Source organism: Elephas maximus, chromosome 5, assembly GCF_024166365.1.
Source record: "Elephas maximus indicus isolate mEleMax1 chromosome 5, mEleMax1 primary haplotype, whole genome shotgun sequence".
Taxonomy (NCBI): Eukaryota; Metazoa; Chordata; class Mammalia; order Proboscidea; family Elephantidae; genus Elephas; species Elephas maximus.
Window position 1 is genome coordinate 73,125,686 of NC_064823.1, and position 24,147 is coordinate 73,149,832.

Consider the following 24,147-nt stretch of genomic DNA (forward strand, 5'->3'; position numbering starts at 1 on the left):
GATCCCTCCTGACAACATGTCCAAAGTATGTAAGATGCAGTCTCGCCATCCTTGCCTCTAAGGAGCATTCTGGCTGTACTTCCTCCAAGACAGATTTGTTCGTTCTTTTGGCAGTCCATGGTATATTCAATATTCTTCGCCAACACCACAATTCAAAGGCATCAATTCTTCTTCGGTAACTTATAGTACTTGTAACTAATTAGTTGGTAATATATTGATTGGAATTCATTATTGGATAATACTGAATGTGCTTGAGAAAACAGTTTCATTACAAGTGTCATGAAGCACTTACAATTGTTCTAAAGAAATTACTATACCAACTAGTACTTCTTAGGGGAGTACATTCCATGAGGACTGTAAAACAGGAAACCTAGTTTCTAGTCTGGCTTCTGCACTTCACGAGCTGACTGTCTTAAAGAGAACACATGCAATGGATGTTAGGTTGTTATTACATGCCATTGAGTTGGTTCTAACTCATAGCAATGCTATGCACAACAGAGGGAAACACTGCCCAGTCCTGCGCCATCCTCAAAACTTCTGCTATGTTTGAGCCCATTGTTGCAGCTACTGTGTCAGTCTGTCTCATTGAGGGTCTTCCTCTTTGTCACTGACTCTGTACTTTATCAAGCATGATGTCCTTCTCCAGGGGCTGGTCCCCCCGATAACATGTTCAAAGTACTTGAGACTAAGTTTTGCCATCTTCACTTCCAAGGAACACTCTGGTTGTATTTCTTCCAAGACAGACTTGTTTGTTCTTCTGGCAGTCCATGATATATTAAATATTCTTTGCCAACATCATAATTCAAAGGCATCAATTCTTCTTTCGTCTTCCTTATTCATTGTCCAGCTTTCGCATATGTAGGAGGCAACTGAAAATATCATGGCTTGGGTCAGGAGCACCTTAGTCCTCATGGGTGTGACACACTTTGTAAACTACATAACATCAACAAAAGTCATTAATATTGTTAACTCAGTATAAAATCCAACCTGAATATTAAGTAATTTTCAATGTAACTGGATACATTTGAAGTTGGGTGGTGAGGGACTGTCTTGAAAAATGGGAATTTCTGTTGCTGTTGTTCTTTAGTGCCTTCAAGTTGATTCTGACTCTTAGTCACCCTATTGACAGAGTAGAACTGCTCCATAAAATTTCCCAGAAGGTCAGCAATTCAAATCCACCAGCCGCTCCTTCGAAACCATATTGGGCAGTTCCACTCTGTCTACAGGGTCGTTATGCATCAGAATCGACTCAACAGCAACCGATTCGGTGGCAATGGGTCTGGTTTTGGTGGGTTTAATCTTTACCGGGGCAGATAAAACCAAAAACCAAATCCGTTCCCATCAAGTCAATTCTGACTCATAGCGACCCTATAAGACAAAATAGAACTGCCCCATAAAGTTCCCAAGGAGCACCTGGTGTATTCAAACTGCTGAACTTTTGGTTAGCAGCCATAGCTCTTAACCACTATGCCACCAGGAGCAGATAGCCAGGTCTTTTTTCCTGTGGAGCTGCTGGTGGGTTCAAACTGTTGATCTTGAGGTCAGCAGCCAAGTGCTTAACCATTGTGCTACCACAGCTCCTTTGGAAATTTCTAGCCCCCAATTAAAAAAGAATTTTCTTAAGATTAATAACCTAAGCCCACTGCCGTTGAGTCAATTCCAACTCATAGCGACCCTATAGGACGGAGTAGAACTGACCCATAGAGTTTCCAAGGAGTGCCAGGTGGATTCAAACTGCAGACCTCTTGGTTAGCAGCTGTAGCACTTAACCACTGTGCCACCAGGGTTTCCGGTAAGATGAATAACAGGTAATATAACCAAAACCCAGTGCCGTCGAGTCAATTCTGACTCATAGCGACCCTATAGGACAGAGTAGAACTGCCCCATAGAGTTTCCAAGGAGTGCCTGGCAGATTCAAACTGCCGACCTTTTGGTTAGCAGGTGTAGCACTTAACCATTATGCCACCAGGGTTTCCAACACTTGTATAGCACTTATTATATGCCAGGTACTATTCTAAGCACTTTATTATAAAAATTAACTCATCTTATCCCCCAAAATCTTACTGCACATGGACCATTATCCTCATTTTGTAAATGAGGAAAAGAAAGCACAGGTAGGTTAAATAACTTCCCTTAGATCACACAGCTAATAAAATAGCATACCAAGATTTAAATCCAGACACACCATTCTCTTTACCATTATGTTATATTGCCTGTAATCAGCTACTGTATCAATAATTACACGAAACTTTAATTGGGAATGTAACTTTAAAGGTAACTCACTAAAAAAATAATTAAGATGTAACTAATTTAAAACCTATTTTACTCTAAAATAAATAAATAAATCCCAATGCTTATTTAACATTGGTAATTTGATATTAGAAATAGGTTTGAGCAAGCATTAAAGTCCTAGCTGAGTAATACAAAGCAAACATGGAATTTCCATTCCATTTACTTGCTTCCACAAAGGCTTTCAAAGCTTCAAGTTGTTCTGCCCCAGATAGCTAAATGGCTTTTTCCTGGACCTGACAATATCTGAAACAATACCAAATAAAAATAATGTTCAGAGGCCCACTATATTTTCTCATGCTAACTTTCGTCTATGTTTATTCATTTCTGTTCACTCTGGCCTCTTTGGCCCTGCTCTCGTTTGTGGTTTTCTTTATAGTACAGCCTGTCTTAGTTATCTAGTGCTGCTATAACAGAAATACCACAAGTGGATGGCTGTAACAAACAGAAGTTTATTCTCTCACAGTTTAGGAGGCTAGAGGTCTGAATTCAAGGGGGTAGCTCCAGGGGAAGGCGTTCTTTCTGTGTCACTTCTGGGGGAAGATCCCTGTCATCAATCTTCCTTTGGTCTAGGAATGTCTCCGCACAGGGACCTCGGGTCCAAATGAAACACTGCACACCCAGCTCTGCTTTCTTGGTGGAAGGAGGTCCCCTTGTCTCTCTGCTCCCTCCTGTCTTTCATACCTCAAAAGAAATTGACTCAAAATACTATCTAATCTTCTAGATTGACTTCTGCCTCAATAACATAACTGCCTCTAATCCTACCTCATTAACATCATACCCACCCAGTGCCATCAAGTTGATTCCGACTCATAGCGACCCTCTAGGACAGAGTAGAACTGCCCGATAGAGTTTCCAAGGATAGAGGTAGGAATTATAACACAGGAAAATCAAGCTGGATTCAGAAGAGGACAGGGAACCAGGGATATCATTGCTGATGTCAGGTGGATCCTGGTTGAAAGCAGAGAATACCAGAAGGATGTTTACCTGTGTTTTATTGACTGTGCAATGGCATTTGGCTGTGTGGATCATAACAAGTCATGGATAACATTGTGAAGAATGGTTTTTGAGGAACCTGTACACAGACCAAGAGGCAATCGTTCAAACAGAACATGGGGATACTGTGTAGTTTAAAGTCAGGAAAGGTGTGCATCAGGGTTGTATCCTTTCATCATACCTATTCAATCTGTATGCCGAGCAAATAATCCAAGAAGCTGGACCATATGAAGAACAGGGCATCAAGATTAGAGGAAGACTCATTAACAACCTGAGATATACAGATGACACAACCTTCTGGCTGAAAGTGAAGAGGACTTGATGCACTTACTGATGAAGATCAAAGACCACAGCCTTCAGTATGGATTACACCTCAACATAAAGAAAACAAATAACCTCAAACTGGACCAATGAGCAACATCGTGATAAGTGGAGAAAAGATTGAAGTTGTTAAGAATTTCATTTTACTTGGATCCACAATCAACACCCATGAAAGCAGCACTCAAGAGATCAAAAGACACATTGCATTGGGCAAATCTTCTGCAAAAGACCTCTTTAAAGTGTTGAAAAGCAAGAATGTCACCTTGCAGACTAAGGTGCGCCTGTCCCAAGCCATGGTGTTTTCAATAGCCTCCTATGCACATGAAAGCTGGATGATGAATAAGGAAGACTGAAGAAGAATTGATGCCTTTGAATCATGGTGTTGGAGAAGAATATACCACAGACTGCCAGAAGAATAAATAAATTTGTCTTGGAAGAAGTATAGCCAGAATGCTTTCAGAAGCAAGAATGGTGAGACAAGGATGTCAGGAGGCATCAGTCCCTCAAGATGGACATTATGCTTGGTAATGTAAAGGGTCAATGAAAAAGAGGAAGACCCTCAATGAGATGGATTGACACTGTGGCTGCAACAATGGGCTTATGCATAACAATGACTGTAAGATTGGCGCAGGGCCGGGCGGTGTTTCCTTCTGTTGTACATAGGGTTGATATGAGTTGGAGCTGACTCGATGGCACCTAACAATGACATACAAATAAGGTAATTGTGGCCCACTAAAGGGATTGGACAGCTTGCTAATAGTGCAAATTAGGTGCATGTTACACTTGGAGAAGTGGGACCATACAAATAAGGTATATGGAACTCGGTCTTAGATTTTCTAGCACTGCTATAACAGAAATACTACAGCGGGTGACTTTAACAAACAGAAATTTATTCTCTAAACAGTCTAGGAGGCTAGAGGTCTGAATTCAGGGCTGTAGCTCCAGGGTAAGGCTTTCTCTCTCTGTTGGCTCTGGGAGAAGGTCCTTGTCATCTATCTTCCCCTGGGTCTAGGAGTTTCTCAGCTCAGGCCCCAGGTCCAAATGACGTGCCCTGCACCCAGCTCTTCATTCTTGGTGATAGGAGGTCCCTCCCCTCTCTGATCAGTTCTCTCTTTTATATCTCAAAAGAGATTAACTCAAGGCACAACCTAATCCAATAGAGTGAGTCCTGCCTCATTAACATAACTGCCTTTAATCCTGCATCATTAACATCATAGAGGTTAGGATTTACAAGACATAAGATAATCACATCAGATTACAAAATGGTGGACAATCACACAATACTTGGAATCATGGCCTAGCCAAGTTGACACACATTTGGGTGGATGCAATTCAATCCAAAACAAACTCTAACGAAGGGTTTGGTCAGTATTGCCATCCTGCTAGGCTTAAAATGAGCCATCCTAGAGGTGGAAAAAGGAAGACATCACTACTTCCATAAAGAAGATCCAGGAGTGGAGTACATCCGTTGGACACGTGGACCCTGTACTGAGAACATCCTAGATGCAGGAGACAGAGAGAGTTGTAACACCAGAGACAGCACAAGACTGTGAGAGCAGCAGCAGAGAAATGGCAATAGCAGAATCAGGAGACTCATGTGAGCAGTGGGCTTGTCGGACCACGCACAAAGGTGGCTATGGTTGGCGTGCTGACCCATGGTTGAAAGCTGAGTGCCTTCAGCAGGAGGCTTCTGAGTGGAGTGGGATGCCCCAGGGCAGTTACTGGTAGAGCTAAAGAGCTTTGTAACACTTGCCCAAGCAAGGCAGAGGCTAGGCCAAGGCGCCCAGGTCAAAAGAGAGGCTGGCCTAACCAAAGAACTCTATCCTGAGCCTTTCCTGATCTTGAATCATAGCCTGTTACTTTCCTAAGGGTGACCTAGCTGGTATTTGAAATACCAGTGGCATAGCTTCCAGCATCACAGCAACACTCAAGCCACCACAGTACAACAAACTGACAGACAGCCGACGGCCATGCCACTGATATTTCAAACACCTGCAGGGTCACTCGTGGTGGACAGGTTTCAGCAGAGCTCCTAGACTAAGACGGACTAGGAAGGACCTGGAAGTCTAGTTCTGAAAATATTGGCCAGTGAAAACCTTATAAATAGCAACAGAACATTTTCTGATGTAGAGCCAGAAGATGAGCCTCTCAGGTTGGAAGGCACTCAAAGTATGACTGGGGAAGAGCTGCCTCCTCAAAGTAGAGTCAACCTTAATGATGTGGATGGAATCAAGCTTTCAGAACCTTAATTTGCTCAAAATGAGAAGAACAGCTGCAAATATCCATTAGTAATCAGAACATGGAGTGTATGAAGTACGAATCTAGGATATTGGAAGATGTCAAAAATGAAATGGAATCCATAAAGATCGATATCCTAGGCATTAGTGAGCTGAAATGGACTGGTACTGGTCATTCGGAATCAGACGATCATATGGTCTACTATGCTGGGAATGACAAATTGAAGAGGAATGTGTCACATTCATTGTCAAAAAGAACATTGCAGGATCTATTCTGAAGCACAACACTGACAGTGATAGGATAATATCCATGGTGGTGCAGTGGTTAAGAGTCTGGCTGTTAACCAAAAGGTAGGCAGTTCAAATCCACCAGCCACTCATTGGAAACTGTCTCCCTGGGGCAGTTCTACTCTGTCATTTAAGGTCACTATGAGTCAAAATCAATTCGAGGGCAACAGGTTTTTTTGGTACAAGGAAGACCAATTAACACAACTATTACTCAAATTTACGCACCAACCGCTAAGGCAAAATTGAACAAATTGAAGATTTTTACCAACTTCTGTAGTCTGAAATTTATCTAACATGCAATCAAGATGCATTGATAATTACTGGTGATTGGAATACAAAAGTTGGAAACAAAGAAGAAAGATCAGCAGTTGGAAAATACGGTCTTGGTGATAGAAGTGACACCAGAGATAACATGATAGAATTTTGCAAGGCTAACAACTTATTCTTTGCAAATACCTTTGTTCACCAACATAAACGACTACTATACATGTGGACCTCGCCAGACGGAATATACAGGAATCAAATTGAACACATCTGTGGAAAGAGACAATGGAAAAGCTCAATATCATCAATCAGAACAAGGCCGGGGCCAACTGTGGAACAGACCATCAATTGCTCATATGCAAGTTCAAGTCGAATCTGAAAAAAATTAGAACAAGTCCATGAGAGCCAAAATACAACCTTGAGAATATCCCACCTGAATTTAGAGACCATCTCAAGAATAGATTTGCTGGCTTCAGTACTAATGACCAAAGAAGAGAAAAGTTGTGGAAAGATATCAAGGACATCATACATGAAGAAAATAAGAGGTCATTAAAGAGACAGAAAAAACCAAAATGGACGTCAGAAGAGACTCTGAAACTTGCTCTTGAACACGGATTAGCTAAAGCAAATGGAAGAAGTGATGAAGTAAAAGAGCCTAACAGAAGATTTCAAAGGGTGGCTCCAGAAGATAAAAGAAAGTATTATATGAAATCTGCAAAGACCTAGGGTTAGAAAACCAAAAGGTAATAACACGATGGGCATTTCTCAAGCTGAAAGAACTGAAGGAAAATTCAAGGTGTTACTTGCAATATTGAAGGAGTCTATAGGCAAAATATTGAACAACAATGGAGTCAGCTCACTCTCTTCTTGGAAGAGGTGATTGGATCTTCCTCACAGCTCTGCTGTCAAATGACTTCTTTTCGTCTGCTTCTACTAATATGGTGGAGAAAAGACTCTGCTGTTTGTAGTTCTGAAACACAAGACCGAAACCTCACAAGCAGAGGCCTGACAAATCAGGACGAGAAATGCCTTACCATTATTTGAGGTTCTCATGAGTCAAAAATAAAAGGGACAATGTTGAGAATAAATATATATATACACACAGGACGATGCAGGAAGCATCAAAAGCAGATGGGAGGAATACACATAGTCACTGTACCAAAAAGAATTGATCTATGTTCAACCATTTCAGGAGGTAGCATATGATCAAGAATCGACAGTATTAAAGGAAGACATCCAAGCTGCACTGAAGGCATTGGCAAAAAACAAGGCTCCAGGAATTGACAAAATTCCTACTGAGATGTTTTAACAAACAGAAGCAGTGCTTCAGGTGCTGGCTTATTTTTGCCAAGAAATATGGAAGACAGCTGCCTGGCCAACTGGAAGAGATCCATATTTGTGCCCATTCCAAAGAAAGGTGATCCAACAGAATACGGAAATTATTGAGGAATATCATTAATACCACACGTAAGTAAAATTTTGCTGAAGATCATTCAAAAGCGATTGCAGCAGTATATCAACAGGGAATTGCCAGAAGTTCAAGCCAGATTCAGAAGATGATGTGGAACCAGGGATATCATTGCTGATGTCAGATGGATCCTGGCTGAAAGCAGAGAACACCAGAAAGATGTTTACCTGTATTTTACTGGCTATGCAAAGATATTCAACTGCGTGGACCATAACAAATTATAGATAACATTGTGAAGAATGGGAATTCCAGGACTCTTAATTGTGCTCATGAGGAACCTATACTTAGACCAAGAGGCAGTCGTTGAAACAGAACAAGGGGATACTGCTTGGTTTAAAGTCAGAAAAGGTGTGCATCAGGGTTATATCTTTTCAACATACTTTTTCAAACTGTATGCTGAGCAAATAATCCAAGCAGCTGCACTGTATTAAGAAGTTTGGGGCATCAGGATTGGAGGAAGACTTGTAAACAACCTATGATAGGCAGATGACACAACCTTGCTTGCTGAAAGCAAAGAGGACTTGAAACGTTGCTGATGAAGATCAAAGGCTACAGGCTTCAGTATGGATTGCAACTCAACATAAAGAAAAAAAAAATCCTCGCGACTGGACCAATAAGCAAGATCATGATAAACAGAGAAAAGACTGAAGCTGTCAAGGATTTCATTTTACTTTTATCCTCAATCAACACTCATGGAAGCAATAGTCAAGAAAATAAACGAAGCATTGCATTGGGTAAATCTGCTGCAAAAGGCCTCTTTAAAGTGTTAAAAAGAAAATATGTCACTCTAAGGATTAAGGACTAAGGTGTACCCGTCCCCAAGCCGTGGTATTTTCAACCTCCTTATATGCATGTGAAAACAGGACAATGATAAGAAAGACCAAAGAAGAATTAATGCCTTTGAATTACGATGTTGACAAAGAATACTGAATATACCATAGACTGCCAGAAGGATGAACAAATCTGTCTCAGACGAAGTACAGCAAGAATGTTCCTTAGAAGCAAGGATGGTGAGACTCCATCGCATATAATTTGGACATGTTATCATGAGGCACCAGACCCTGAAGAAGGACATCATGCTTGGTAAAGTAGAAACTCAGCGAAAAAGACAAAGACCCTCAATTAGATGGATTGACACAGTGGCTGCAACAATGAGCTCAAGCATAAAAACGATTGTGAGGATGGCACAGGACCTGACAGTGTCCCCTTCTGTTGTACATAGAGTTGCTATGAGTCGGAAGCAACTCAACTCCACCTAACAACAACAACTTCCCTAATAAACCCCATGATCATGAGTATTGTCTGTGAGTTCTGTGTGGCCACTGCAATTAATTATCAAACCCAGCGGAGAAGTAGAGAGTGCCTAGGGAGGGACAGCTGGTGTCAGAATTGGTAAAAAGGTTAGAGTGAGGAGGTGTGTCTGACCTCCACCTCATAGAAATCCACCTTGGGCTGATGTTGATGGTGATTCTCTCTCTCCCTCTTGAAGTTAGAGGAGGTCAGGTGCCTCTGCCATGACATTTTTGTGTGCAGACACACAAGAAAATTATTTTTAGTGACCTAGAAACTTTTCCCCTTGTGGATCTAATGAATCTAGGGTCACCAGCAATAAGATAAGGTGACTAGACAATGAAACCAAACATTAGAGATTGAGTGTGTATGTAAAATAAATACCACCAAGCCAAATGCACTGATGGAATACTCTTCATGCTGTCATTCAGAACCCATTAACTCTTTATTTGCATTCAGTTCTAATGAAACGATTTTACCTAATGTCATGGGTTGAATTATGTTCCCCAAAAAATGTGTGTATCAATTTGGCTGGGCCATGATTCCAGGTATTGTGTGATTTTCCTATATGTTTTAAATCCTGCCTCTATGATGTTAATGAAGGAGGATGGGTAGCAGTTGTGTTAGTGAGGCAGGACTCAATCTACAAGATTGCATTTTGTTTCGAGATATAAAAGAAAGAATTAAGCAGAGAGACAGGAGGACCTCACACCACCAAGAAAGAAGCACCAGGAGCCGAGCACACCCATTGGACCCAGGGTTCCTGTGTGAAGAAACTCCTAGACTGGGGGAACATTGATGAGAAGGCCAAAAGAGAGAGAATGCCTTTCCCCTGGAGCTGACACCCTAAATTTGGACTTTTAGCCTACTTCGCTGTGAAGAAATAAGTTTCTCTTTGTTAAAGCCATCCACTTGCGGTATTTCTGTTATAGCAGCACTAGATAACTAAGACACTTAATATCCATGCCCACGTGAGATTCAAATCAACATCTGAAATAGACAGGAAAAAAAAAAACCCAGTGCCATCAAGTCGATTCCGACTCATAGCGACCCTATGGGACAGAGTAGAACTGCCCCATAGAATTTCCAAGGGAGAACGCTTAAAACAGGAACAACAGCTATTACTAGACAATGACAAATTCCTTCCTAGGATGTAAATCCATGGGGACAGGAATTTTTATCTGTTTTGTTCACTGCTGTGTACACAATGCCTAGAACAGTAATTGGCACATCATAAGCACTCAAATATTCAACAGTATCAGTAACATTTTATTTCTTAAGTTAACTGGCAGCTACATGAGTGTTTGTTATACTAGTCTTTATCCCTTCAGTTTGTCATAATCATAATACTTTTTTTAAAGCATCACTTAAATGCATTTTACAAAGCTCATAACATCACAATTATGCAGAAAGCCCTCTGGAACATAGTCAAGAAATAGAAATACACAAATAGTGCCCAAACTCATTCAATTTTATGGCTCGTATTTTGTAGGACACACCCTCAAGCTATCCTCCAGCACTTATTGATTCTCAAATCATTCAAAATTCTCACAACTTTATTTATACAATTTCTCAAAACCACAGTGACTCAAACCAACTTTGAGGAAACAAGTATATTGACAAAAAAGATAGCAAACTCAGAAAGAAAGGAAAACTCTTCTAGGAAAGTAAGGAAATGGTTTTAAAGCTTTTTAAAAAATATTTTTTAAATTGCTATATTTGGGGATCCTTAAAGGGATAATATTCAATTATCTGAACATTCATTTATGTGGAATTTCTCATTCTCTCTCTCTTTCTCCCAACACACACACATTCAAATTAACATTATCCATATATTTATACCCAAACATGTACTTTATTGCCCTGGGTGCTTTCAGGTAAGTTAATACATTCACTGGTTTATTATTTCTTTTTTATTATTATTAGCTTATTTTCCATATTTACTAAATGAAGGCTTATGGCTAAACCCTCTTATTCTTACATTCCCATAAACCCCTTGCAGTCAAGTCAATTCTGACTCATGGTGGCCCAGTGTGTCACAGAGTAGAGCTGCTCCATAGGGTTTCCTTGGCTGTCACCTTCATGGAAGCAGACTGCCAGGCCTTTCTTCTGTGGCACCACCGCTTGGGTTTGAACAACCAACCTACAGATTAGTAGTTGAGTGCAAACTCTTTGTACCACCTGGGGACCTTTACATCACCACAGATTAATAATATTGTATTCAAAGATGACAGCATCTCATTTATATAAATTAGCTGATAACTCTAAGTTTTAGCATATAGTTGCACAACTTTAAATCAACAAATCTGTAGTGGGAACACAAAAAAAAGTCTAAAAAAAATGATAAAAGTTTTATCCTAACCAAATTATATTGCCTGCAGGGAACACAGAAATGCCTACTCAAACACTTGTCTTTATAAATGAAGAAAGTAAAGTGCAGTGTTGGGCTAGATGCTGCCTTGTTCCTTCTCCAGTGTATAAATTCTAATATCTAAGAATAGGAACTTACTTTTTCATAGTAACAATTTTAAATTTTAAATCAGGAATTTAAATAGTAATTTAATATTGCCATATAAAACCATTCCTAAATATTAATTGAGCACCTGTGCTTTGTAAGACACTATACAAAGTTCTGTGTATGATACTAAAATATCTTAAAATGACCTTGGCCTTTGAAGACTTTATAGCTTGGAAGATAAATACAAAAAAAATTAAATAATATATCAAGTATTAATCACAAAAAAATAAAAACAAACACAAATTACAATAAAACTGAACAATATAAGAAATAACACAAGTGAAGAGAAAAAAAACAAACCTGTTGCCACCAAGTCAATTCCAACTCATAACGATCCTATAGGACAAAGTAGAACTGCCCCATAGAGTTCCCAAGGAGTGTCTGGTGGATTCGAACTGTCGACCTTTTGGTTAGCAGCTGTAGCACTTAACCACTATGCCACCAGTGAAGAAGCAATATATTAATGGAGGGAAAGCTAAGACCAAACTCAGTTAGATTAGTCAAAGATGAGTTATGGATGATAGTAGCTTTTTATTAAGCAATTAATATGTAGTCAGTGGAAAAGTGATTTATGTGGAGAAGATGACAAGTACCAAGTATTTTTTTCCTCATATTAGAGAAAGATAAACTTCATTAACATCTTAGTTACCTTGTTCTGCCATAATACGAATACCTCAAATGGGTGGCTTTTAAGAACAGAAACTTATTTGCTCACAGTTGAGGAGATGAAAAAGTTCAAATCACAGCCTCACCTGTGTCTATTCCTTCCTTGCCTGTAGCCCGTTCCTTGGTTTCTTGGTGTTTGTTGGCTTCTAGACCATCCTCACACGGTGTCTGTCTTTCCCTGTGTGTGCCTTTGTGTCTATTCTGGTCTTTTTACAACTCAGAAGTGATTAGGTTTAGGATCCTGCCTACACTGTTATGAGCTCATTAACACAACAAAAGAAAAGCCCAATTTCCAAACAGGATTACATCCACAGGTACAAAGGTCAGGAATTCACCACATATTTTTGGGGACACAATTTAACTGATAACAATTAACATTAAGGACCTTGCATCTGTCATCCTTTTATCATCAAATGTTTATTGAGCATCTATGATACACAGTTGATCCTCTTTATTCATGACTTCTATATTTGCAAATGAATGCTTATTTGTTAAAATTTATTTCTAACCCCAAAATCAATACTCATGATGCTTTCGTGGTTGCTTGTGGGCATGAACAGAGCTGCAAAAATTAGTCATCTGACACACATGTTCCCAGCTGAGATCAAACAAGGCAACACATTGCCTTCTTATTTCAACTCTCATACTACAAACAAGTGTCATTTTCTCAGTCTACTTAGTGCCACATTTTTGGAACTTCTGTTGGTGATTTTGACATTTTAAATATCTGTGAAGTGTAATGCTAAAGTGCTATCTAGCGTTACTAAGCACAAGAAGGCTGTGATGTGTTTTACAGAGAAAATTGTGTGTTAAACAAGCTTTGCTCAGGTATGAGTTATGGTGCTGTTGGTCATGAGTTCAACCTTAACGAATCAGCAAAACATATATTTTAAAAGGCGTTTTTAAACAGAGCACACATAAAACAAGGTTATGTATTGATCAATTGACAAAAATTTTATGACCAGAGGCTCACAGGAACCTAACCCTGTATTTCACCTAGGTGCAATGGTTCAGTATTCATTCATTCAGTGTTCACAGTGACTTTATAGAGCATGGCTACTTTGAAAAGGACAATCAGCTGTATAAAAGCCAAAATTTAATATGTTGATTTCTGATTTCTCATTACTTGAAAGGAATTTGGAGGTAAGTAAAACAAACATTAGAAAATGTACCACAGGACTTCCACTCAACATGGCACCATAGACTGAAGTACCATGCGGTCCCTCCACAACAAAGACCCTAAAAACTAAGTAAAACAGAGACAGACTTCATTCCTGGAACCTGAAGCATCAAATGAAGAGATAAAGAACTCAGCCAAGCACTGAATGGAATAAGAAGCTGACAGAGGACAGGGAGGGAGGAGAAATAGGTGCTAAAGGCCCCATCAGCTAACACAGCACTGATCCACTGTCTTGGACTGCTGTCAGGATCAGGAGACAGGGAGCACAGGAAAGCAGCTTTGCAGAACTCCCAGCAGGAGACAGAGCACCTGGTAACCAGCGACACACGTTTTCTCACCCCCTATTCTCTCCCCACGCTGCTCTACCTCTGAGCTTCCTGGCTGGCTGCAGTGGCTTGGCTGGCCGGGAAGTGCAGTGTCTCTGCCGTTTGGATTCACTCCAACCAGTCTGAGACCAGCAGACAGAGAGTACGAGAAAGCATGAAGCGTGAAGTTGCCAGCAGGCGACAGAGCACCAGTAATGAGCCATATATACTTTCCTAACCCCCACCCCCACTTCCTCCCTCCTCCTCGGCCTCCTCTGCTTCCTGCCAGCCACAGGATGCTTTGGATTAAGGCTGCTTGAATTCACCCTGACCACACCGGCCAGGCCCCTGAGCTGGTGTTGCTTCTTTCCATCTCTTTTGGTTTCTTCTGTGCCTCCTACCACCTCCCCCTCCTTTCTCTGGAACACCTGGCTCTGTGTGCCATCTTTGCTTCTTCTTGAAAGGCTGTGAAGCCATGCTCAATTGGGGAACCACTTCCCCAGCCCATGACACCACACTGGTGGGAGACCTGGAGCTTCCCCCTCCCCCACCCCCCGTTTTGCTTTGTTCTGTTTTGTTTTGCTTTGTTTGTTTGTTTTTTCTTTTTGCAGCTTGGGAGCCCAATCTAGCCAACTGCACAGCACAGTTTAGGAACTACTCCCCTAATCTGCACAGCCATGTAAGTGAGATACCTGCGGGCATTTCTTTCCTTTATTTCCCCCCTTTCTTTCTTTTTTCTCTTTTCTCTCTCTTTTTTCCTTTCTGTCTTTCTCCATTTCTCAGTTCTCGTCTCTCTAAGCTTATTGTCTTTTCCTGTCTCCTGAATACCTGGTGCTATGTGACATCTATACCCCCTCTAACCAGGCTATATTGTGCAGCCTGGGAGACACTTCCCCAGTCTTAGCAGCCCCACCAGTGGGACTCTGGGACTCCTGGGGGGTTTTCTTTTCTTCTTTTCCAAATTTTTATCTAGTTACTTTTCCTTCCTTTTTCCCTTTTTATTTTTCTTTTTTTTTTTTTTTTGCTTTTTGCTTTTATCCATTTCTCAGTTTCTCATTTAACCACTCCAATGACAAGCTCCAATACCACTCTTTTTTTCTTTATTTGTTTGCTTGTTTGTTTTTGTCTCCTGTTTCTTTTTCCTCTTTCCTATACTCCTATTAGCTCCACACATCACAACTTCCCCCCTCTTTCTTGCCTACCTGCAACATGCACTGAGCGTTACACCCCCAAGCAACACAGGCACAGACTACTGGAACCTGCCCAGCACTGATTCCTGGCCTGCTCTGTTGGCCCTAATACATGCCACAAACAACACATCCCAGCCTCTCTCCTTCAGTTGGATCTGCCCTGCTGCACCATAGCTGAATGACTGGCCCTGCCCATTGGAAAAGGAGGTGAAAAGTACCATGAATACAGATGGGCAAACAACAAAGAATGTACAGCCTGCCTGCTCAGACATAACCAAATAAAACCAAAAAATAGGACAAAACAAACAAATCTACAATCAAGAAACAAAGAAAATAACTACTGAATGTCCAGAAGACAACAGATGATATCAAAACATAAAAAAAAACCAACAGGACAAGACGGTTTAGTAGGCATCCAAAATAAAACACCAGATGACTTTCCAGTAGAAGAAAAGTCACTAGAACTACCTAGTAAGGAATTCAAATCTCTAATATTCAGAGCAATCCAAGAGTTTAAGCAAAAAGCAGACAAAAATGAGGGAAAAATGGACAAATTTATGGAAAAGGCAGACAAATTCATGGAAAATACAGACAACAAAATGGAATAATTTGGGGAAATAATACAGGAACAAAGCACCAAAATAAATTCACAATTTAGAAAGCATTCAAAAACAACAATTAGAAATCTGGAAGATAAACAAGAAGATTTCAGAAATGGACAGTCATAGAAGGGTTGAGGAGCAGGTTTGAAACAATGGAAGACAGAATCAGAGAAATTGAAGACAAACACGTGGCTACAACTCTGCTGTGGAAAAATCAGAAAAAAAGAATGAGGAAAAATGAAGAAACCCTGAGAATTAGGTATTAGGTAAGATACAATCAAAAGCAAATATTTGCAAGTGATCAGAGTTCCAGAACAGGGAAAGAAAACAGAAAACACAGGGAAGATCATTGAAGAAATGCTAACAGAAAGCTTACCTAATATCATCCAAGGAGCTCAATGAACCCCATATAGGGTAGATCCCAAAAGAAAAACCCCAAGGGATATATATGATATATCATATATATCATAATCACACTTGCTAAAACCAAAGACAAAGAAAAAATCCTGGGAAAAGCTCAAGAAAAGGTGTGTCCTCTGAGCATTCCATGAGTGGATCTGTAGATCCAACCTGGTAAATCCACTCTAACATCCAATTTCCCTAAGCCTTTGGATACCTACAAGGCAGGACTGGCATTTCAACTTGATTTAGTGTAGGCCACTGGGTAATCCATGCTTCAGTGAACCAATAAAATAATCTATTAAATCCTTTTCTAAACTCTTGAGCTAAAACACTGAATGAAGAAACTGTGCTTAGTGAGCCCATATCAAGAAACTCAGACTACCTAACTTTATGTTCCTTGCACCATTATCCTACACCCTTAATAGCCGTTCCCACAGGTATTGCCCAGGTTTCTGTTTGTATAGATTAGAAAAATCAAGCAGTTCTTTTGGGGTGTAGTATAATTCCTCCTGGGTCACACTTTGTACTTCACCTCTTGGGACTCACTGGAACTTAAGTGTAGTTATGGGTCTGGAAGCAAAAATGGGTGGTGGGGGTGGGCCATGGGGACATTCAGCGATGTCTTGTAAGGCATATGCCTCAGGCGATGCCCCAGGCAAAAGCCCAGGTGCTGCCCCAGGCAATGTATAGACCTTACCTGGATTTTGTTTCAAACAAACTGTAAAAAAAGGAAAAAATCAAATTTATGAGACAATAGGAAAAATTTGAACACTGTATATTTAATGATATTAAGAAACTGTGAAGGGGTTGGGTATAACATGGTATTGTTATTTTTTGAAAGAGTCCTTATCTCTTAGACATACATGCTAAAACATTTACTGCTGAAATTATATGATGTCTGGCATTTACTTCAAAATAATCTGGGAAAGGGAGACATTGTAGTTGAGCATGAATGTTGATAAAATAGTATCAGGCACGAGCTTATCATTGTTGAAGCTGGATCATGGACTCATTGATATCCACTATACAATTTTCTCACTTTAACTGTAGGTTTAAATACAATGACTTTGATAGTATCTGAAGACTAAGCAGAACTGTATGGAACGTTCTCTCCATCATTGTCAGATAAAGTCAGGTCCAGTGTCAACCTCCTTCCCAGCTAGAGGACACAGCTCTAAAGAGGCCCTCCTGCCTGAAGCATATGCACAAAATGAAGAATCTACAGCTACATGCCCCCATGTGTCTGTCAGTTTGTCGTACTGTGGGGGCGTGTGTGTTGCTGTGATGCTGGAAGCTATGCCACCGGTACTCAGATACCAGCAGGGTCACCCATGGAGGCCAGGTTTCAGCTGAGCTTCCAGACTAAGACAGACTAGGAAGAAGGACCCGGCAGTCTGCTTCTGAAAAGCATTAGCCAGTGAAAACCTTACGAATAGCAGCAGAACATTGTCTGATATAGTGCTGGAAGATGAGCCCCCCAGGTTGGAAGGCACTCCATACATGACTGGGGAAGAGCTGCCTCCTTAAAGTAGAGTCAACCTTAATGACGTGGATAGAGGAAAGCTTCTAGGACCTTCATTTGCTGAAGTGGCATGACTCAAAATGAGAAGAAACAGCTGCAAACATCCGTTAATAATCAGAACCTGGAATGTACAAAGTATGAATCTAGGAAAATTGAAAATCGTCAAAAATGAAATGGAGCGCATACACATCAATATCCTAGGCATTAGTGAGCTGAAATGGACTGGTATTGGCCATTTTGAATTGGGCAATCATATAGTCTACTATGCTGGCAATGACAACTCAAAGAGGAATACTGTGGCATTCATCATCAAAAAGAATGTTTCAAGATCTATCCTGAAGTACAGCACTGTCAGTGATAGGATAATATCCATACGTCTACAAGGAAGACCAGTTAATACGACTATTATTCAAATTTACGCACCAACCACTAGGGCCAAAGATGAAGAAATAGAATAGTTTTATCAGCTGCTATAGTCTGAAATTGATCGAACATGCAATCAAGATGCGCTTATAATTACTGGTGATTGGAATGCGAAAGTTGGAAACAAAGAAGAAGGATCAGTAGTTGGAAAATATGGCCTTGGTGATAGAAACAATGCCGGAGATCGAATGATAGAATTTTGCAAGACCAATGACTTCTTCATTGCAAATACCTTCTTTCACCAACATAAACGGCAACTATACACATGGACCTTGCCACATGGAACACACAGAAATCAAATTGACTACATCTGTGGAAAGAGACGATGGAGAAGTTCAATATCATCAGTCAGAACAAGGCCAGGGGCCGACCATGGAACAGACCATCAATTGCTCATATGCAAGTTCAAGCTAAAACTGAAGAAAATCAGAACAAGTCCACGAGAGCCAAAATATGACTTTGAGTACATCCCACCTGAACTTAGAGACCATCTCAAGAATAGATTTGACGTGTTGAACACTAGTGACTGCAGACCAGACAAGTTGTGGAATGACATCAAGGACATCATACATGAAGAAAGCAAGAGGTCACTGAAAAGACAGGAAAGAAAGAAAAGACCAAGGTGGATGTCAGAGGAGACTCTGAAACTTGCTCTTGAGTGTCGACGAGCTAAAGCAAAAGGAAGAATTGATGAAGTAAAAGAATTGAACAGAAGATTTCAAAGGGCCTCTCAAGAAGACAGTATTATACTGACATATGCAAAGAGCTGGAGATGGAAAACTAAAAGGGAAGAACACCCTCGGCGTTTCTCAAGCTGAAAGAACTGAAGAAAAACTTCAAGCCTTGAGTTGCAATAGTGAAGGATTCCATGGGGAAAATATTAAATGACGCAGGAAGCATCAAAAGGAGATGGAAGGAATACGCAGAATCATTATACCAAAAAGAATTAGTCGATATTCAACCATTTCAAGAGGTGGCATATGATCAGTAACCGATGGTACTGAAGTAAGAAGTCCAAGCTGCTCTGAAGGCATTGGCGAAAAACAAGACTCCAGGAATTGATAGAATATCAACTGAGGTGTTTCAACAAACAGATGCAGCACTGGAGGTGCTCACTCGGCTATGCCAAGAAATAAGAAAGACAGCTTTCTGACCATCTGACTGGAAAAGATCCATATTTACACCTATTCCCAAGAAAGGTGATCCAAACGAATGTGGGAATCATAGAACAATATCATTAATATCACATGCAAGCAAAATTTTGCTGAAGATCATTCAAAAACGGCTGCAGCAGTATATCGACAGGGAAATGCCAGAAATTCAGGCTGGTTTCAGAAGAGGATGTGGAACCAGGGATATCATTGCTGATGTCAGATGGATCCTGGCTAAAAGCAGAGAATACCAGAAGGATGTTTACCTGTGTTTTATTGACCGTGCAAAGGCATTCGACTGTGTGGATCTTAACAAACTATGGATAACATTGCGAAGAATGGGAATTCCAGAACACTTAATTGTGCTCATGAGGAACCTTTACATGGATCAAGAGGCAGTTGTTCGGACAGAACAAGGGGATACTGCATGGTTTAAAGTCAGGAAAGGTGTGTGTCAGGGTTGTGTGCTTTCACCATACCTATTTAATCTGTATGCTGAACAAATAATACGAGAAGCTGGACTATATGAAGAAGAATGGGGCATCAGGATTGGAGGAAGACTCATCAACAACCTGTGTTATGCAGATGACACAATCTGGCTTGCTGAAAGTGAAGAGGACTTGAAGCACTTACTAATGAAGATCAAAGACCACAGCCTTCAATATAGATTGCACCTCAACATAAAGAAAACAAAAATCCTCACAACTGGACCAATGAGCAACATCATGATTAAAGAAGAAAAGATCGAAGTTGTCAAGGATTTCATTTTACTTGGATCCACAATCAACACCCATGGAAGCAGCAGTCAAGAAATCAAAAGACACATTGCATTGGGCAAATCTGCTGCAAAGGACCTCTTCAAAGTGTTGAAGAGCAAAGATGTCACCTTGAAGACTAAGGTGTGCCTGACCCAAGCTGTGGTATTTTCAATCACATCATATGCATGTGAGAGCTGGATAATGAATAAGGAAGACCAAAGAAGAGTTGACGCTTTTGAATTGTGGTGTTGGCGAAGAATATTGAAAATACCATGGACTGCCAAAAGAACGAACAAATCTGTCTTGGAGGAAGTGAGACCAGAATGTTCCTTAGAGGCAAGGATGGAGAGACTGCGTCTTACATACTTTGGACATGTTGTCAGGAGGGATCAGTCCCTGGAGAAGGACATCATGCTTGGCAGAGTACAGGGTCAGCAGAAAAGAGGAAGACCATCAATAAGGTAGATTGACACAGTGGCTGCAACAATGAGCTCAAGCATAACAACAATTGTAAGGATGGCTCAGGACCGGGCAGTGTTTCGTTCTTTTGTGCATAGGGCTGCTATGAGTCAGAATCGAGTCAACGGCACGTAACAACAACAACAGCTACATCCAAAATAGGAGTGAATCTTAGCAATACGTGTTGTTACCCCAAAAAATATGTAAAGCTGCCTCCTAAGTGGAAAGAAATAAAATAAATAATAAAATAAAATAATTTGAAATTGTGATAAGTACTACAAAAAAACAAGAATTACGTAATAAAGGGTAGTGGGGAAGTACTTCAAGTAGGAAAGGTCTCTTTGAGGAGGTCATTTTAGAACCAAGACCTGAACAAGTGACAAAGCAGAGAAAACAGAAAGTGCAAAAGCCAAAGAAGAAATAAGCTTAGTTTCAGGGACAGAAAGAAGACCAGAGAGAGTGGAGAATGGCCATGGTAGATTTTAGATTTTATTGCAAATGCAATGGAAATTCATAGTGTTTTTGTCAAAAAAATGACAAAATTTCATTTTGAAACAATTGGTGTGGCTGCTGTGTGGAAAAAACATTATAGAAGGGCAAGAGAGGAAGCAGGGAGACAAATAGGGAAGTTTTTGCAAGAATCCAGGTGACAGTTGTAAACTGTGACAGTGGAGATGTGGAAAAGTATATGGATTAAGCCTATATTCAGAGGTAAAACCAAAGGCTCTTGCTGCTGGAGTGGATGAGTGGTATAAGGTGACCCCTAGGCTTCTGGCTCAAACAATAAATGGATAATGGTACCAATTACTGAAACAGATAAGTTTAGGAGGTGTGTTGGATACCAGAAGGGAATCGAAGGTTTCAGTAGGGATATGGTAAGCATGAGATGAGTATTAGACGTTCAAAGGGTATGTAAGGGAGAAGTGGTATGGTCCCTACTTCAAATTTTCCTCCTGTCTTAGGTTTTTTGTTTGTTTTTTGTCTTAGTTATCTAGTGCTGCTACAACAGAAATAGCACAAGTGGGTGGCTTTTACAAAGAGAAATTTATTCTCTCACAGTTTAGAAAGAAGGCTAGAAGTCTAAATTCAGAGTGCCAGCTCCAGGGGAAGGCTGTCTTTATTGCCTCCAGAGAAAGATCCTTGCCATCGATCTTCCCCGGTTAAGGAACTTCTCAGCACAGGGACCCCGGGTCCAAAGGACGCGCTATTCTTCTGGCTCTTGTTTCATAGTGGTATGAGGTCCCGCTGTCTCTCTGTTTGCTTCTCTCTTTTATATCTCAAAAGACATTTATTTAACACAACCTAATCTTGTAGACTGAGTCCTGCCTCGTTAACTGCCTCTAATCCCACCTCATTAACATCATAGGGGTAGGATTTACAACACATAGGAAAATCACATCAGATGGCAAAATGGTGGACAATCACACAATACTGGGAATCATGGTCTAGCCAAACTGACATACATAATTTCTGGGAGACACAATTCAACCCATAGCACCCCGTAAATCAAGGTTTGAAGTCAGCTAAAGGACACTTGACCATCCTATTGATTCCTATCTTTACTCATTCTATTCCTTGTCTGCCTTATCACCAATTCAAATCTTATCCTTCAATGTTTAGTTTATACAAAAAAAAATTAATTTGCTTTCCTAAACCCCAGTGACTTTTGTCATAGTTAACTCCTATGATATTTTATTCTGTTTACCTTTATTAACCATCTACAATCTTTCATCTTGTGGTTCTGTCCAAATGCTCTTAGCATAACTTGAAGAGATAGACAGTGTACTCAAGTTCTTTCCTGAACCAGGGACCAAAATTAAAGCCAAAGTCTTTGCCATCAAGTTGATTCCTACTCATAGTGACTCTATGTGTTACAGAATAGAACTGTTCCATACAATTTTCTTGTCTGTAATCTTTACGGAAGAAGATCGCCAGCCTTTCTTCTCCAGCACCCCTAGGTGGATTTGAACTGCCAACCTTTAGGTTAGCAGTCAAGCGCAAACTGTTTGCACCACCCAAGGACCTCTCCGCTATGGGTAGCATAATGCTAAATACAGACTTCATGAAATGTAACCTCTGTCTTTCCTGTATTCATTCAGGGCTGGTGCTAGGGTGAGGCAAAGGAGGTGCCTATGGGCACAAAATTAAAGAGACATTAAAATTGTTGGACCAAAGGATAAGTGTATTTTTTCACTCTCCAATGTACTATGAGAGAGTCACTATGAGTCAGAATCAACTCAACAGCAGGGGGTTATGTGCTCTGTAGCCAATACTGTCTTCTAAAAAGATAACACCAACCTATGAAGCCACCAACAATCAAATCTGTCAGTTTTGCAAAAATTTGTCAAAACTGGATGTCATGTTTATGAAAAAAATCATTATTGTTTTGGGTTATAATTGGTGTCTCAAACTTCCTTTAATGATAATCAAACTACATATAATGAGCATTAAAATCAGCCAAGCATTATCAGTGACTTGTTAATGACTTTCAAGGTAGGGCTTACAGCATTTCTTGAGTTGAAAAATAGCAGAAACACAACTTAAAACCATCTTCTTCCTGGACTATGCTGGCCAATAAGAATCTCTAAATACATTCTTTGTACTCATACTGCAATATAAACACTGGTGGCTCTCCCACTTCACATAACTTTCTCACGGTGAGATTCTCCCTCTGGCCACAAGACACTTCCTGCTCAGAGCTGTAAGTATTCTGAAATTATGTACTTCTTCAAAAGCTTATCTTAGCACAGAAAAAAGGTTTTCTTGAAATTATTGATTAATTTTCTTGTATTTTTCTAACATATCATATTTTAAAATTCAAAATATGAAAGACCAGTATTTTCTTATCTAATTGGTAATAAAGGAAATGTAGTAAATTTAGACAAATTCAACAATTATGATGTGCCAACCATGTGCTAGATGCTAAGAGAGCCAGATGCTATGCTTTTTGAGGAAACCCTGGTGGTGTAGTGGTTAAGTGCTATGGCTGCTAACCAAAGGGTTCGTAGTTTGAATCTGCTAGGCACTCCTTGGAAGCTCTATGGGGCAGTTCTACTCTATCCTGTAAAGTCACTATGAGTCGGAATTGACTCGAAGGCACTGGCTTTTTTTTTGGCTTATGTGCTGTCAGTATGAAATACATTCTATATATTATAGCTACTAACTTGAGATTAAATTCAGTCTTTATTTAAAATGATATGCATATTTAAATGTGCTAGTCTAATTTCTTTCTGTTTTATATTTTGTTGCAACTCAATACCCGGGGAAAGATATTAATAAGATGGTGGGCTGTGCTTCTCAAGGGCGAGGTGTTCATAAGCTGGGGAGACAGGTACAAAGTTTGTTGTAACTAAAGCTAATGGATGCAATTAAGACTTTTAAAATATGAACCAAATCCAGCAAGGTTTTCTGACATGGGGAACATTCCAAGGAAAGTGCCTTCTGAAGGGAGTGGTCTTAGTATCATGCTTTAACAGTTTACCACTAAGATTCTTGTTTTTTTCCCCACTGTCTCCATTTTTCCTTTTTCTTCAACGGCTTTTTCCATCATCCGTTCTGCACCTCTGGGATCATAGACGGTGTTAAACAAAACAGCCTGTGGTCACACAGAGTGATGGGCAGAGCAACTGGCCATGGAGAGGGAACAAGAGACATCTTAGGGTCTACCAAATCTAGCGCAAGGCTTTTATACACACTGAGTGCTCAGTAAACAGTTGCTGAATTGAACTGGATCTGTAGTTATAAGTAACAGATGAGAAATGAAAAATCCCAGGGCCTTGAGTATGAAAGCGTGCTGTGCGAGTCAGCTAGCCCTGGAC

General features: G+C 40.2%; 3 protein-coding genes across 7 annotated transcripts in view; all 3 read left to right on the forward strand.

Annotated features, from left to right (window-relative positions):
* LOC126077021 (placenta-specific gene 8 protein-like) overlaps positions 1–24,147 on the forward strand; it is a 224,258-nt gene that overhangs the window by 110,205 nt on the left and 89,906 nt on the right. The gene's annotated exons all lie outside the window — the stretch shown is intronic.
* LOC126077023 (placenta-specific gene 8 protein-like) overlaps positions 1–24,147 on the forward strand; it is a 158,448-nt gene that overhangs the window by 44,395 nt on the left and 89,906 nt on the right. The window lies entirely within an intron of this gene.
* LOC126077022 (placenta-specific gene 8 protein-like) overlaps positions 1–24,147 on the forward strand; it is a 158,379-nt gene that overhangs the window by 44,326 nt on the left and 89,906 nt on the right. For 2 of the 3 annotated variants that reach the window (XM_049885905.1, XM_049885903.1), the window contains exon 1: positions 22,945–23,030. The exons of the other annotated variant lie outside the window; for it this stretch is intronic. The gene's annotated coding sequence lies outside the window, so the exon portion shown is untranslated. Of the gene's footprint in view, positions 1–22,944; positions 23,031–24,147 lie in introns of those variants that run through there. 3 annotated transcript variants of the gene reach the window in all.